A 10,160-nucleotide genomic window follows, 5' to 3' on the forward strand; every position below is an offset into this window, starting at 1 on the left:
TCGTCGAATATAAAGGGAACAATAAATATGCTAGAGAAAAAGTTTCAGAACCTAAAGTCTCATGACTGCCACGTGATTATGACGCAACTGCTTCCGGTTGCATTGAGGGGGCTTCTACCGGAAAACGTCCGTTTAGCCATTGTGAAGCTATGTGCATTCCTCAATGCAATCTCTCAGAAGGTGATCGATCCAGAAATCGTACCAAGGCTAAGGAGTGATGTGGCGCAATGTCTTGTCAGTTTCGAGCTGGTGTTCCCACCATCCTTCTTCAATATCATGACGCACGTCCTAGTTCATCTAGTCGACGAGATTGTCATCCTGGGGCCCCTATTTCTACACAATATGTTCCCCTTTGAGAGGTTCATGGGAGTCCTAAAGAAATATGTCCGTAACCGCGCTAGGCCAGAAGGAAGCATCTCCATGGGCCATCAAACAGAGGATGTTATCGGGTTTTGTGTTGACTTCATTCCTGGCCTTAAGAAGATAGGTCTCCCTAAATCGCGGTATGAGGGGAGACTGACTGGAAAAGGCACTCTTGGAAGAGACTCAATAATATGCAGGGACGGATATTCTTGGTCTCAAGCAAACTACACAGTTCTACAGAACTCTACCTTGGTGACCCCGTATGTCGATGAACACAAGAACAGTCTGCGCTCCAAACACCCAGAGTAGTGCGACGACTGGATTACATGTGAACACATCAGGACTTTCAGCAGTTGGTTGGAAACACGTCTCAGAGGTGACAACACTGTTTGTGATGACTTGTACTTGTTGTCCAGGGGACCATCTTTGACTGTATTGACTTACAAAGGATACGAGATAAATGGGAATACATTTTACACGATCGCCCAAGATCAAAAGAGCACCAACCAAAACAGCGGTGTCCGCTTTGATGCAGCAACTGAGAGCGGAAAGGACACATATTATGGTTACATAGTGGACATATGGGAACTTGACTACGGACCTGATTTTAAGGTCCCTTTGTTTAAGTGCAAATGGGTCAATCTGTTAGGCGGCGGGGTACAGGTAGACCCACAGTACGGAATGACAACAGTGGATCTGAAAAATCTTGGGTACACTGATGAACTGTTCGTCCTAGCCAATGATGTGGCACAGGTTATCTATGTGAAGGACATGTCTACCAAACTGAGAAAAAGAAAAGATAAGGAAGCAAATACATCATACGATGAGCCAAAGCGCCACATAGTTCTTTCAGGAAAAAGGGACATCCTGGGAGTGGACGGCAAGATAGACATGTCTGAAGATTATGAAAATTTCATGAAATTCCTCCCTTCAATGTCAAGGCTGACCAAAGCATCCTGATAAAAAATGAAGATTATCCATGGTTATGGCGCAATAAGCAAATGACACAAGCGAAGAAAAAGTGAAGACTTTCTCCTGCAACTATTATGATGATACCATGCCAACTTTGTAACACACGAACATGCTACCATTGTCCGTTTTGTACATGCACATGCTATGTGGGTGAAATTATGATACCATCCCAACTTTCAACTTTTTCAGAGTTCATTTAAAATGCTTTCATGTCTTATGGTTTGGCCCCCGTAATACCATGACCATTAGTCCCTGGCCCATGCCAACTTTCAACTTTCAACTTTCTAAAACTAATGGCACTAACAAAAAGTTTATAATTTTGCTCCTCGCACCTGGCCCATGACCATTAGTCCCGGTTTGTGCCACAAACCGGGACTAAAGGGTTGGTCCTCGTTGCGGGCAGAGTTTAGTCCCACCTCGCCAACCGAAGGGGGCTCACACCGGTTTATAAGCCCTTCCTTCTCTGCCTTGTTGAGCTCCTCTCAAAGTGAAAATAGATGCCCTAATAGAGAAAAGTTTAACCTAAATTCATAGTGAATTTCTCTGAAATTCATAGAAATTTACTAGGAATTTAGGTTGAATTTTCTCTATAAGCGCATCTATTCTCATTTTTTTAGTAAGTTAATCACAAACTTGTGATTCAAACAATTTTCAAAGAATTCAAATTTTAACTATTCAAATTTGAAAACTAATGGCACTAACAGAAAGTTTATAATTTTTCTAAAACTAATGGCACTAACAGAAAGTTTATAGTTTTGCTAACCTAAAAGCAAACAGAATTAAAAATTAAAGCAAAAAACAAAAGAAAATAAATAATGCAAAAAACAAATCAAAAAAATAGGAAAAAACTATTTTTATAGTAAAGTTAATCACAAAATAAAATAAATAAAGCAACAAAGAAAACAAAAAAACTAAAAAAGTGTTTTCAAATTTGAAAACTAATGGCACTAACAGAAAGATTATAATTTTTCTAAAACTAAAAGAAAAAAGAATAAAAAATAAAGCAAAAAACAAAAGAAAATAAATAATGCAGAAAACAAAACAAAAAACTAGAAAAAAATAGCAACAATAAGTATTTTGTTGTAAGTAGAAACAAAATAACATAAATAAAGCAACAAAGAAAACAAAAAAACAAAAAAAGTGTTTTCAAATTTGAAAACTAATGGCATTAACAAAAAGTTTATAATTTTTCTAAAACTAAACGCATAAAGAATTAAAAAATAAAGCAAAAAACAAAAGAAAATAAATAAAGCAACAAAAAAACAAAAAAATGCCACCTACTAGGCCCCCACGGCCTGAATACGACTAGAAACCCATCCAAGGGCCAGGATTCAGGCACGCAGGAGGCCCAGTAGGCCCACAGGTATACCAGTGACAATTAGGCCCGTAAGCCTACAATGGAGAGGAGCTCGAGAGGGGTGCGGCAGTGGGGCTTATAAACCACTGCGCACCCCTCTCAACTAGCGAGGTGGGACTAAACTTTCGACGCAGCAGCCGCACAAGGCCTTTGGTCCCGGTTGGTGGCACCAACCGGGACTAAAGGGGTGCATTGGTCACGGTTCGTGGCACAAACCGTGACCAATGCCCCTCTTTAGTCCCGGTTGGTGCCACCAACCGAGACCAAAGGCCGCCGCTTCCCACCCTTTGGGCAGTTGAAAAGAGGCCTTTGGTCTCGGTTGGTGGCACCAACCGGCACTAAAGGGGGCATTGGTCCCGGTTGGTGCCATGAACCGGGACTAGTGCTCTGGCTATATAAGGCAACACTTGTGAAATTCTCGATTCAGTTTGATCGATCTCCTCGTCCTCTCCTCCGACGCCGCCGCCAGGCTACTCCTCGTCCTCGTCGCCGCCGAGCCCTCCGGACCATGTCGTCACCTCCCTGAGCCCGCGCCGTCCTCATCGCCGCATCCCTGAGCCCGCCGCCCTCGTCCCCGTCGCCGCGTGCCTCCCCAAGCCCGCCTCCTTGTCCCCGTCACCGCGTGCCGCCCCGAGGCTGCCGTCCCCGTCACCGCGTGCCGCCCCGAGCCCGCCGTCCTCGTTGCCGGACTCTAGCCGTCGCCGCCCCCCATCAAAGTGAGCCCCCCTCCTAAGTGCCACTCTTGCACCCGAGCGCCCCTTGCTCCGCCCCTGCTCCATGGTTGCCGCCGGCCCCGATGCATTGAAGAGTAGAAGGAGAGGAGAAGTAGAGGAGAGGAGAAGTGGAGCAGCAGCAACGCGCTGTGCACTTTTCTGAATTTTTTGGAATTTCTGAATTTTTTTGTCCATATAGAAGGTGTTTGATGAAATGCTAGATGGCTTTGGGCATTTTTGGAATTTTTAAATTTTTTTTGTGGTGAGGTACTGATGCAAGACAAAGGCGATGGCAAAATTTCAGAATTTTTGGTGTGGTTTAGAATAGGTTTTCAACAAGTTATTTGAATCCGATTCAAATTTCATTTGAATGAAATTTGAAAATTTTGAACTATGGATCAGAAGGTTTTTGGTACTGTCATGAAGTTGGAGTAATTTTTCTGGTTGTAAAAGAGTTAGGAAAATTTAGAATATGCTAAATATGTCAAAAATGTCTTTTTCATATGATGTTTTTTTTTCATATATGTATTAATTTTTTTATTTAGGTTGTTAACTAGTAGATATCGATTTTAGGTTAGTGTAGAGGAAAAAGTAAAATAAGGAAAAGGAAGAAAATAGGAAGAAGGAAGAAGAAGAAAAGGAACACCTGGAAAAAGGAAAATAAGAAGAGGAAGAATTCTTTTTTTCTTCAATCTTCTCCTCTATTCCTTTCTTCTTCTCCTCTATTTTCTTCTTCGATTTTTTTCCTCTTCTTACATGAGGGTGGGGGGGTCGATATACCCCCTCTCTGATAACTTCGACATGAGGGGGGGGGTCACCAAGTGTTCGAGGGGCGAGGGTCGGAAACTATAGGGTAGAGGTTCATGGGTCACCGAGGGTTCGAGGGGCGAGGGTCGGGAACTAGGGTAGAGGTTCGAGGGTCACCGTGGGTTCGAGGGGCGAGGGTCGGGAACTAGGGTCGAGGTTCGAGGGTCACCGAGGGTTCGAGGGTCGTCGAGGGGTCGAGATGTTGCCTAGTGTCAATGTATTAAAGATCCATGGCTTCATCATTAGACGGAAGTAACCGGGGCATGATGGTACGAAGTTGTGCAAAGTTGTTTTGGAACGGAGTTCCGAATAGAATAATTCGCCTTTTTGTACGAATTTCAGCAAAGGCCTTCCAAATAGGGATATTCTGAAGGCTCTTGCTGAACTTTGTACGAAAAAGCGAATTATCCTATCCGAGATTCCGTTCCAAAACAACTTTGTAGACTTCGTACCATCATGCACCTGTTACTTTCGCCTAATGATGAAGACATGGTTTTGTTGACTCCTTTGACACTAGGCAACCTCCCGACCCCTCGGCGATCCTCTCGAACATGAGAGGAAGAAGAGGATCACCGAGGGGTCGAGGGTTCCAGGGTCGTCGAGGGGTCGAGGATCGCCGAGGGGTCGAGAGAGGTTTCCTAGTGTCAAAGTATTGAAGAAATCCATGGCTTCATCATTACCCGGAAGTAACAAGGGCATGACAAAGTCCTCCAAAGTTATTTTGGAATGGTGTCCCGGATAGGATAATTTGCCTTTTTGTATGAATTTCAGCAAAGGCCTTCCAAATAACGATATTTGGAAGGTTCTTGCTGAACTTTGTACCAAAAAGCGAATTATCCTATCTAGGACTCCGTTCCAAAATAACTTTGGAGAGCTTCGTACCATCATGCACCTGTTACTTTCGCCTAGTGATGAAGACATGGTTTTGTTGAATCCTTTGACACTAGGCGACCTCCCGACCCCTCGGCGATCCTCTTGAACAAGCGAGGAAGAGGAGTATAAAAAAAGAAGAGGAAGAAGGAAAAAAAAGAGGAGAAGAAAGAATAGAGGAGTTCTTCTCCTCTATTCTTCTCCTCTATTCTTTCTTCTCCACTTTTTTTCTTCTTCTTCCTCTTTTTTTTATCGGGAACGAGGGTCGTCGAGGGACATAGATGTAGTGTCGTCGTTGTCGATATACCCCCTCCTGATAGCTTCAACACATGGGGGGGGGGTCGATATTACCCCCTCCTTGAAGCGTTCTCGAGGCCACCCCAAACCCTTGAAGCGTTGTCGAGGCCACCGCAAACCCTAGAGACGCAGCGTCGAGGCCACTAATTAATATATATGATTCCTTACTATGATTAAGTAGCTAGTTCTACGTTTGCCACTAATATATCCATCTGTCATGTTTGAATAATAATTGCCATGTTGTAAATATTTGTAGAAACTATGGACACCGCCCGAGACGAAGCAAAAGAAGCGTTGTTGAGGGACATAATCGCAGACGGAAGTGATGCCGTCTCATTGTTTCTCAATGACACCGATGGTCTGGAAGGAGAGGGTGAAGAAGCTGGCTACGGTGACCTAATGCCGGTGCAAGAAGAAGAACATGAGGACGGCTCCGGTGACCCAATGCCGGTGCAAGAAGGAGACCGTGATGACGGCTCCGGTGACCGAACCGAGTCCGGCCAGGTATATATATTAGTTAAGCCTGTGCTGACTAGCTAATTGATGCATTCATTGTTTTGGTATGTACACATATTAATTAAGTCTTTGTTCTTTTTTCTAGCCCTCCGGATCGAGCACAACTTCGGTAAAGAGACGAGGCCCGAAGAAAAAGTTGAGCTCGGATGAAAGGTTGGAGATCATAGAAATCGCGCCCGACGGCCAACCGATTGAACCCATCCGAACAAAGAACGCATTTGTTGCTCAGTGCGGGGTTCTGGTTAGGGACAAGATCCCGATCAGCATCCAGCAATGGTTTAAGCCAGCTACAGAAGACCCTGAGGTGTCTTATATCAATGATATGCAGAAAAATGATCTTTGGACTGAGCTGAAGTCAAATTTCACCCTACCGCCAGAGGATAATCCAGAGAACCCAGTTAAAGAGCAATTAATCAAGTCTTTTGCTCTTAAGAGGATGGCAGAACTATTCAGGAGGTGGAAGAAAGAGCTGAATAACTTTGTCGAAAATAATGAGACACCAGAATTCAAGGGCAGATATGAGAGGATCAGAGATCACTGGCCCGCATTTGTGGCCCACAAGACATCGGAAAAGAGTAAGAAGATGTCGGCGACAAACAAGCAAAATGCTGCAAAGAAGAAGCATCACCATCGCACGGGGTCAGGTGGCTACCTCGTAGCCCGGCCTAAGTGGGCCAAGACTGAGAATGATCTGATTGATAAAGGGATCGAACTAGAGACAATTAACTGGCCAGACCGTTGCCGGACTTGGTTCTTCGGGGCTGGCGGAACCTTGGACCCTGTAACAGGGAAGTGCATTTGGATTATCGATCAACTGGACATACCAGCCAGGAAGCTTCAGCAGTATATCGAAGCAGCGTAGCAAGGGACGTTCTTTCCAAACAGAGAGAACGACGAGCTCACAATGGCCCTCGGGAATCCTAAGCACCCTGGACGGACACGAGGCACGCCAGGCTCCATTCCGTGGAAGGTTGGGTTTCTGGACGCTGGCGGTTACAAATCCCATGAGAGGAGGATAAAAGTGCAGCAGACCCAAATGCAGGCGCTGCAAGCAAGGGTACAAGCGATAGAGGAACGAGAAGCAAATCGCAGCAAACGTACTGCCGAAGCTTCCCCCGAAGTTACCCCGCCATCTCAGTGGAGAAGCAACGTGGCTTCCACCGAGCTGCTTCAGCCGGAGCATGCCTTGACGGCTCCTGCCAGCTATCCCGTGGATGCTATCACGGAGTCTCAAAATTGCCACCTTATGACGCAATGGATGAATTTGAAGGTCAAGGCGGCTGTTGGCTCGGTTTATCCTACTGAACCCGGCGCAACTTTTCACTGCCGGACGATTCCATAAGGATATGCTAGGGTGATGGTTGATGAAATAACGGAGGGATTTGAGGACCTCCAGCTTGACCACCCTACCAGTGAAGGGAAGACTAGGCTGGGGTCTGCTCTGAGGACTCCATGCCTATGGCGGAAGGAGCTCGTCAACCTTCCGAACTGGACGCCTCCGCCTCCTCCTCCTCCTCCGGCAAGTCAGGGCACTCCGCCTCCTCCACCGCCTCCTCCTCCGGTGAGTCAGGGCACTCCGCCTCCTCCACCGCCTCCTCCTTCGGCGAGTGACGATCAGGGCACTCGACTGGCTCCTTCTCCAGCGCGTGGCGGCACTCCGCCTCCTTCTCCGCCTGCGCCGACGCGCCCGAGCAGCCAGCGTCCTCCTTCTCCGCCTCGTCAGCAAGGGCGGAATAGACCTGCCGCCGCTCCGGCTGCTCCGGCGCGTCGTAGTCCTTCTCCTCCGCCTTGTAAGCAAGTAAACAAGACAACCGCTCCGTCTGCTCAGCCGGCGTCTAGCAGTACAGCCAGAGGTGGGAGGACATACAGATTCGGTCCTTCTCTGAAGACTCTAGAGAAGTTACCATATGAGAGGACCCCGGAGGAGAACACCGAGATCGCACGAACCGAAGTGGATGACTGGTTTCAAGGGTTGAAAGCAAAGAGACATCCACTTCCGGAGGAGAAGGTAGATCCGGTGAAAGTGAAGCGCACTCTGGCTGCCCTGACAAAACCACCCAATTCTCCGCCGAAAGGAAACTATGAGCGCATTATTGGAAAGGAATTTGCCGAAGTGGAGCGGTCGGGAAGTACTGTCAGTGATCAAAGGCTGAAAGAACGACGAGTTGGGAAACAAATTACCCAGCTCGGCGAACAAGCGAAGCAATCGTGCCCCCCGCTCAAGGTGCCTAGCCACAACGTCGCTAATGATCCGAGGATGGTGCCCGGTTATAGCAATCTTGCAGATTACCTGCCCGACGATGTACATTATGAACCCATGGAGGTGCAGATACAAAGCTACGACTACGGGAAGCCTCTCGTCAAAGATGAAAGATCTCTATCAACGATGATGCGAAGATTGCATGTTTGGTACTTTAAAATCTACAGAGACTCTGGGGGGAGGAGTACTTTGTATGTGAAAGTTAAAAAGGAGCATGACCTCGTTGGAATTGGACTGTTGCCTGTTCCATTTGAGGAGTTCTATCAGTTTTTCAATCAATTGGCCCTCGATAAAACAATGGTCGCCTGCTACTGTCTGTAAGTAGTACTACTTCTGTCATTAAGTCTCTCTATATAGCTCAGCTCTTTCATTGCATGTATTTATAATCATCCTCACTATATTATGCAGATTGAAGATCGCCGAATTGAAGAAAAGACAAGTCGGTGATATTGAGTTCATTAACACATATCTCATAGATGGAACTCGGGTTAAATTTCATGCCGCAGCTACCGAGGCCAACTTGCTACGATCGTTGGTAATAAATGAAAACAAAGATATAATACTCTTTCCTTACAACTTCAAGTGAGTGTTACTGTCTTGTGCGTATTCGGTTTCCCTTAGATATTAGTCAAGGTTATAGTAATGTAATTGATGAGTTATGCACATGTGTGCAGTTTCCACTATATTCTCCTAGAGATTAAGCTTGAGCAGGGACTAGTAACCGTCTTAGACTCAAGACGAAAAGATCCCCAGGACTATGCAGACATGACTCAAATACTCGAGAAGTAAGTTAAATCGATCATTATCCACCATATCAGCAACTTTGTTCATTTCCTGATATATCAACTAATTGTTTTCTTTGTCCGGCAGGGTTTGGAGAAAATTCACCAGAAAAGCTTTAGGACTGCCGAAGGAGCTGCAATTTAGACACCCGGAAGTAAGTTAGTAGCATGTTCCGCACATCTACTAGTCATTCAAGCGCTAGTTTCATCAATACCATTTGTCATTCTTGCTTATCAGTTTGATTGACCTCTATTTCTTGTAAAGTGGTTGTGGCAGGAACAAGGGAATGATTTCTGTGGATACTACGTTTGCGAGTCCATCCGCCACATGACCTGTGAGAGGGGCTACACTGACGAACAATACGAAGTACGTAAATAACAACATTCACAATTTTATTTTATTACCATCATTTGTGTTGAGTTTCATTCATTCATATATATATATGTATTGACCCCCTTCTTTAAATTAGATGTTTCGGAAGCGGGATGAACTCCTAGCACCAGCTCGCATGCGAGCAATTCAAGAGGAATTGGCGGCATTCTTTCTTGACCACGTGATCCCTGAAGATGGAGAATACTATGTGGACCCTGAGTCCGTATGATTATATTTGTAAGAGATAATTATTGTATATATGTAGCCGGTAGTGTCGGATAGATATACGAGAACTTGTTGTTCGACCAATCTCTCGGAGAAGGACACTTCTCTCTATTAATTATAGCTAGCTAACACAATATATGAAACACCTAAATTAACCCCCCCCCCCTTTAAAAAAAACAAAAACCCCAGCCACAAAAATGCTGACGCGTGGCTGCCTATTGGTCCCGGTTGGTGCCACCAACCGGGACCAAAGGGTCTCCTGCCTGGGCTCTGCTCATAGGCCACATGGAGGCCCATATGTCCCGGTTCTGGATTGAACCGGGACTAAAGGGACAGGGCATTAGTACAGACCCTTTAGTCCCGGTTCCAGAACCGGGACAAAAGGCCCTTACGAACCGGGACAACATGCCCTTTTTCTACCGGTGATGCTTTGATCACAGTATCAAAGCATATATTCCAACTCCGAGAGACTTGCACCAGTTCATAAATGGATCGCTGGAGCTTGCACATTTTGTTAGCACCTTTTGGATCAACAAAACCTTCCAGTTGCATCATATACAAAAGGAAATATGCCCTAGAGGCAATAATAAAGTTGTTATTTATATTTCCTTATATCATGATAAAT

The sequence above is a fragment of the Triticum urartu genome, chromosome 5A (genome assembly GCF_056163025.1).
Source record: "Triticum urartu cultivar PI428250 chromosome 5A, HENAU_Tu73, whole genome shotgun sequence".
In the NCBI taxonomy this organism is placed as follows: domain Eukaryota; kingdom Viridiplantae; phylum Streptophyta; class Magnoliopsida; order Poales; family Poaceae; genus Triticum; species Triticum urartu.